Source organism: Pseudorasbora parva, chromosome 10 (genome assembly GCF_024679245.1).
Source record: "Pseudorasbora parva isolate DD20220531a chromosome 10, ASM2467924v1, whole genome shotgun sequence".
In the NCBI taxonomy this organism is placed as follows: Eukaryota; Metazoa; Chordata; class Actinopteri; order Cypriniformes; family Gobionidae; genus Pseudorasbora; species Pseudorasbora parva.
Window position 1 is genome coordinate 27,663,912 of NC_090181.1, and position 7,914 is coordinate 27,671,825.

The window sequence follows — 7,914 nt, forward strand, 5'->3', positions numbered from 1 at the left end:
TTTTTTTGTTGGTTTAACATAAAAAAAAGTAAGTAACCTGGTTGCCTTAAAATTTTGAATTTATTGAAATTAAAACTTGGAGTTGATACAATGTAAATTTGTTTAATACATAGAAACTCAAATATTATTGTATCAGAACCACATAAAAAAAAAGATAAATCATGACAATAGCACAATTTGGCATGTTTCACTGCGTCATCAACAATAAAACACACACAATTTACCCAATATGCTTACAAAATCTTTTAATAATATTTTAATAAAGGTTGTTCAATCTCAAAAAATGTTCATTGTATTAAGTCAAATTTTTAATTTCAATGAACTCAAAATTTTAAGGCAACCAGGTGTCACATGTCTATCTGTCTGTTACCACCGCCATCCCTCACTAGTTTAGTTTATCCCTGTTATGTTAATTAGTCATTATCTGTATCACCTGTCCCCCTCATTATCTTCCTCATCAGTGTGTGTATTTAGTTCCTCTGTGTTCACTCTGTCTTTGTCCGTCGTCAGTACACCCGTCTCTGTACCGGTCCTGATTTAAGTCTATGTTACCAGTGGTTAAGTTCCATTAAAGCGTTGTTTACTTAAGTGATCTTTCTCGTCCTTCTTCATCTTCTTCTGCGTGCATTATCATCACCACTGGGGCCTGACAGAACGACGGACCAAAAAAACTCAAGTAAACAAGATCTAGGTTCGTGTTTGTGGGAGTTTATTTTTTGTTTTCGTGTTCAGTGTTTTGTTTTCTGCTTTTTCCCTTCATGCACCATGGACCATCCAGCGGTCAGGCTCATGTGCCTTGAGCAGGGAGAAAGGTCCCTTGAGAAACATTTAGAACTCTTCTTGGATCTCGCCCATCAGACCACCTTCCCGGACTACTGCCTGTGCTCGTTCCTGTTAGTGGGTCTAACCACTGCCACACGGGCACAGTTGTCCGGGAAGGGTCCTCGAGGGAGCTTTTCATCGTATGTGGAGTGGGTGCTGGCATCCTGCAACTCACCGGTCACCATCGTGGATGCCGCCAGCCCCACTCCTGATCAAGGACCCATCCCAGTACCACCTCACGACGAGGAATGGTAGGACGCGCCCACCGCAGACGGAGAGAAGACCTCGGCAGCGAAGCCTGAGGGGAACCCGTCTGACCTGGTGTGCGAGCCGACTGACCCGTCCATCGCCGAGGGAGTCCTCGTGGAGTTCGAGAGAATGGAGTCGAGCCCCGCCCACCCTCCCGCCACTGAGAGTGAGTTCTGGATCAGCTTGGATAGTTTGCTTTCCTGTGGAGAGAACAATTTCCTGTGCCCCCTCATCGCATCGAAACCTTCGTCATCAGTCTTGTTAACCCCACACATCCTCCCTCTCCCACCACCTCTCCAAACTGCCAGCTACTGCCAGAGTCCCGTGACCACCATCTGTTATCTTCAGTCTCCTCCTCAGTCTTCTACCACTCCTACAGTCATCATCTCCTCCCATCAGTCCCTCACCTTCACCTCTGCCTCCTCTCAGTGGTGCGGTCAACCCTCAGATCTGCTGGGTGTCATCGATCCCTGGAAGGTTGAAGCCCGTGGCTCCACCTCCAGCCTCCGGGGGTTCTGCTCCACCTTGACCCGTCATCCTGGCTCCTACGCCCTCACTCCTTCCTCCCTCGGCTCCAGCAAGGACCATCGGCCATTCAGCATCGCAGGGCTCCATCAGTATGTCGGCTCCACCTGGGTCAGACGTCACCATGCCTCCGCCACAGACTTGCGAGCCGGTCGCTGCTCTCAGGCACTCCACCCCTTCAGCCTCGGCAAGCTCCGCCTTCCCTCAGGCTTCACCTCCGCCCTCGGTCGCTCCCGCTCCACCTCTGGCCTCCGGATCCCTTCTTCCACCTCGGGGGGTCGTCGTGGAGACTCCGTCGCGGCTGCCGAGGTCTTCAGTCTCGCTCCAACCCATCGGCCTTCCGTCTAAGCGGTGGGCTTCATCCTCGTCATCGCCCTCGGTCGTCCCCAAGGTGACGTCGGACGTCACGCCACCTTGGCTCCTCCCTCCTGTGACGCCGCCTTGGGGTATCCTCCTAGCTGGGACCTGGATCCTCATCGGGATGTCCCTGCTCGAGGCCATCCCATGGCTCCTCCCACCTCCCACTTCTTCCTGTACTCTGTTTCTTTGTCGTATTCTCTGTCACATGTCTGTCTGTTCACAGGTCCTGTGTCCGTGCCCTCCTCCGGGGCCCCCGCCCTCCCTCCTCAGACGTTCCCGTTATTGGCGCGAGGACGCACTTTTTTGGAAGGGGCGTACTGTCACATGTCTATCTGTCTGTTGCCAGATTATTAGCCCTGTTATGTTAATAAGTCATTATCTGTATCACCTGTCCCCCTCGTTCTCTTCCTCATCAGTGTGTGTATGTAGTTCCTCTGTGTTCACTCTCATCGTCAAAACACCCTTCTCTGTTCCGGTCCTGATTTAAGTCTATGTTACCAGTGGTGAAGTTCCATTAAAGTGTTGTTTACTAAAATTATCTTCCTCATCCTTCTTCATCTTCTTCTGCGTGCATTATCATCAACACTGGGGCCTGACACCAGGTAACTTATTTTCTAAATAATTTTTTACAGTGTAATAATCCTTTAGGTGAATGTATACTAGCACAAGTCCAATCACTTGGAAAAGTAATAGCACACTACTTCTTTAGCTGCACAATTTGAGGTATGATTCATGTATGGCAGCATATTCACCTTAATGCTTTGGATTAGGGGGTTGTTTAAATTCCTAATCTAATATGAGCAATTGTGATTTGGCAAGTGCCACTAATAATTAAGCCTATATAGAGGATGGCTGTTGATTTATGTTGTGTGAAGTTACACATTGCTGTTACATAAATATGCAGATAGGCTGTTCCATGCGATGATGTTGAATGCCAGAAACGTGTCATATGGATGATGAGTATTCAGAACACGTGGAAAACCCCCGTTATCAGCCCCCTCACTGCTTCTCTCTGGGATAACACACATGACACCAGAAAAAAAGCGCTACATTACAAACCACGTTCCGAAACCTATTACACCAAACGGAGAATTCACTGAACTGAATAGGCAGAAATGAAGGATCGTCAACAGTCGAGCTCATCCATTTGGATTCTCCTCTCTCCCAATCTCCAGGTCCTTCTTTTCTTGTAACAGGAAGGAAAAGCTGGAATAGCATTAGCCAGCACAACATTGGAGCTCCTGCTGAACTACTGGAAGTGTTTTGGATTCCCCAATACATACTTTCCAGCTTTCATTTCCTCTGGCTTTCCTGTTTGCTTTAGAACATTTGGAAGGGAACTTCTCTCTTCCTGGCCCCCTTTATCAGATGATGACACACGGGCCTTTGGAAAAACAAATGCAAATGAGCCTCTGGACAGCAACAACAACAAAAAAAATTCAGTTTTTTTTTTGTTAAATTACAAGATTGCAGTATTTTTTAATCAAAATTGCAGACAAGGAAAAAAATACATCATTAAAAAAAATCCTTCAAAGTAACGTGTTTGCGTGAGGTTTATCCTTAAAACAAAGGACAAATAATTTCATAAAATAAGTAAAGAATTTAATGAGCCTTTTCTAGTCGGCTGAATCTTATTTTCAGGACATTTAGAAATATTAGCCTATTATTTATTTAAAAAATTGATTAGATTTTACCCCCCCCCCCCCCCCCCCCCCCAGTTGCATAAATAATGTTTAACCTTTATGAAATGGTGTTTACAGAAAACAATTAACACATATTATGCGGTGGAATATGTTTAGGACTAATTTTGATTGGAAATGCCAACTGCAAAACTGTGTGTAAAATATGTGTAGCAAATCCCAGATCTTGAAAGTATCTCATCTCATTTAAGTTGCAATTCTTTAACAGCGTTCACTGACTTTAAGATTCTGAAGCATATATGTGAAGCCTAAGCATGTTTTGATTAAACTGGTTGTTCTCAGGGAAAGCTCAGACGTCCCAACTCCTTAGATTTTCCTTCAAATGTCCTTTAGGGGTGCTAAAAGACCTCAGCAGAGACAAAAGTGGCAAAATCAGTGCAGTTAGCAAGCATGGCAATGTATATATATATATATATATATATATATATATATATATATATATATATATATATATATATATATATATATATATATATATATATATATATATATATATATATATATATATATATATATATATATATATATGTATATACACACACACACAAAACTATTTCACGCTCAAAATTGCTTAAAACACCTTTCTTTCCCATTCTGACATTCAGATTGGAGTTCAGGAGATCGTCTTGACCAGGACCACAGGTTGATTAGATCATTGCAATAATGAGAAATTGAACAGGTGTTCCATATATATATTGCCATGCTTAGATTTTTTTGCACCCTCAGATTTCAGATTTTCAAATAGTTGTATCTTGTACTATAACAAAATACATCAGGGAAGCTTATTTATGTATAAATCTCAATTTAGCTCAAATTGACCCTTATGACTTGTGGTCCAGGGTCTCTCACGCACGCGCGCGCACGCACGCACGCACGCACACACACACACACACACACACACACACACACATATAATGAAAGGTGTATAATAAGAATAAATGTATTTTGCAAATGCAACCTCAAAACATAAAGAAACGGCAAAAGAGAGGATTTGAGGATTTCACACTTTTTAACTCTTTTTTTCCTCCCACATCATCTACAGTAAAAGTCTTATTAAAACGAATGGAGCAAAAAAACAGTACTGCATAAAATGATCTGTCAAATTTATTCAAGTAACCGTGAAAATGCGTTTCGTATGATAATATCTAAATTATTTGGTTTTATTTAAGTGCAAAATATTATTCAGCATGACTCAACCAAAGAAAACATTTTGTAAGCTAAACATTTTTTTTCTCTTCATAATAGATGCATATTTTTCACACATAACATATAGTTTCTATCACCAGACCTATAGAAACCGTTTCTTCTTTATTTTAGAGCCTTTTATCAAAAGAGCTGTTCCGTGTTATGACCTAAATAATGTGAAAGGTAACATAGTCACATCAAAGCCAACACTGCCATCCACGCTGCATTCAGTGAGCATCTATAATGTTCCTGGCGCACTACATTACTCTCTGCATCTAACCTGGACCCAATTACAGGGGCCCTGGAACAATTTCACAGAGCTTGTGTGGCTACTCAGCAGATAGAGTTGCCATGGGAGCCAGTGTGATTGAAAAAGTAAAAATACAGGCTGCCAAAAGGGAAAGAGAGAGAGACAGAGACAGAAAACATAAAGAGCATTTTGCTCTCAACAACATGTACGATATTAGATAAAATGTAAACAATTGACACAGACATCTGGAATTCATAAGAACTTAAAGTCCCCCTGTAGTCAATCATTTTATCCCTTAAAACTCATCTTTGAGTGCTTCACCCTTACGTCATTGCGCAACGAAACACAAGTCTATAGAATGATAAGCACGTGCAATTCAGTAACCCCGCCCACCAACTCATCGGATCATGCTAGCCAACAGCAATAAACATGTCGAAGAAGATAGCAAGATATTGTGGAAGAACACAGTCATAAGTTTCCTTCGGATCCTAATATTAGGAATGTGTGATACATTTATTTTTAATGAAGTTCCAGCTCACATGGGGAAGACAATGTACGCGTTTTCACTTCATTTCACTGCGGAATCGTTTCTAAACAAGTCTCAGGTGCTGGATTTGCAGACACAATGTTGTGCCTTCTATATTGAATCCAACAGGAATAGTGCAACAAACTTATGTCGTTTTTTATATGCAATAGTTGTCCCGGGGCTATGTGTTTTCCAAATGGGCTACCAAAATGTACGCCCGTCTGCAGGCAAATGAATTTTGAAATATTGTGAAATAATATTTCTTTCTTGATCTGGGTGCAAGCAGGCCAGTTCATGACACCTTTAAAAATAATGGTTCTTGGCATCAATGGTTCCATGAAGAACCTTCAACATCTATAGAATCTTTCCATTGCACAAACGGTTCTTTAAAACTTACATTTTTAAGAGTGTACTTACGCCATAGTACTTTTATGGTACATTTCAAAAAGTCATGGTAGTGTCATGGTACTTTTTTGCAAGTGACATTAATCTATGATACTGAGTGATTATCATATTCTGAAAGAAATATTAGCATGTATTAACATATTTATATTCTGTACTATAGTACTAAAAGATACTGAGGAATATTAAATGAAAATTCGGACTTGAATCTGAGCAAACTTAAATTTTGAGGTTGGTTAAGGTCACTGTGCTTGAACATTGATAGAATGTAGTACATTTGATTAAGGGGAGCTTTGATGTTAATGGATACCTTTACACTGAGAGCAACAGCAGGAAAGTACACACACACACACACACACACACACACACACACACACACACACACACACACACACACACACACACACACACACACACACACACACCTCATGCCTCACCGCTAACCACAACATCGAAATATGTGACCAGTAAACAAACAGCATATAAAACAGCAGCAAGCTGTAAGACCCCAGCCCCTCAAAATCATTGCCCCATCCACATTGCCATGACAACGGGTGCAGGCCGATTAAAAACAATGTCTGCGCAAATAACATAATGGGCCATAATCAACACACCGGGAAGCCAGGGGCTCTGCCTGCTGAAAGCGCACATCACCATAACAACAGCAGCTGGTACTCCTCAGAGTGTCTGAACATTTGCTCACCTAATCTGTGATTTTGTGACAGAAAGAGGAAGAGATATGAAAAGAGAGGGACAGTGCGAGAAAGGCAGTAATTTGACTGCTGACCTGAAAAAGGTCTACTGTAATCACAACCATTGCGGAAATTAGAAAAAAAAAAAAAAAAAAAAAAAAAACCTTCTCTCAGAAAATTGTGAATATGTACACAATGAAAAAATATTAACAAACAAAAACAAAACAAAAAAAACTGCCAGCTGTGGTTGCCAGATATTCACCATAAAAATACTGATACAATGTTTCCAGTTTTACAGGAGGCCTGCGTACAACTAACCATAACCAAATATTTAATTTAAGAGATATAATGTTAATATTCCTGTCAGACACAGACGAGGACACAGATGGATTAGTGCAAGTGCAAAGTTTATTTTCAGAGGTTACGGACACAGGTGATACTTAGGATGGTGGCGACACTCAGACAAAGGACAATGAAGGTGAAGACAATGACGATGGTGATGACGATGACGATGACGATGAAGATGGTTACAGGTGAGGGCTTCGATGAGGGACAAGGCAGGCGAGGTAGGATCGGTGCAAGACCAGACCATGAGTGTGAAGGTGAGGAGTGCTTATGTAGTGGTGACTGGTGATGGTGCCCAGGTGTTCAGAATTCGGTGATGGTGAACGAGTGGGCGTGGCAGTGACTGATGGTTGTGAGGGCGTGACAATTCCTGCTTTAACTACCAAACATTTTGCCTTTTTATACCACCTCAATAATACAGGTGGCACAATAGAAAGCCACATGATGAATCAAAGTTCATCATAAGCAGCCTGTTCATAAAATATGGTCAATACTCGTATACAGATGGCACACAGGGTCATACATACAGATAAAACACCATCATCATAACACATGACACAAAAATAATATATATAAAAAATGTATAACACAAGATTTAACACAAAGCACAACACAAATAATAATACAAAATAATTAAACGATTATGTGTAATGAGGGACTTATTATTAAATATGTGGTAATTCATAGGTTTTACTTGCAAAAACTATGAATGTGACAGAATTTTGCAGTGAATTTACATATAATGTGATGTTAAACCATTTACATTTTTTCACAGTATGTAGTGTACCTTACAGTTGTTACGAGTATTCTGTGTTTGACACGTGTTTCAGTTCAGTGTCCTGTGTTTCAGGTAGTTTC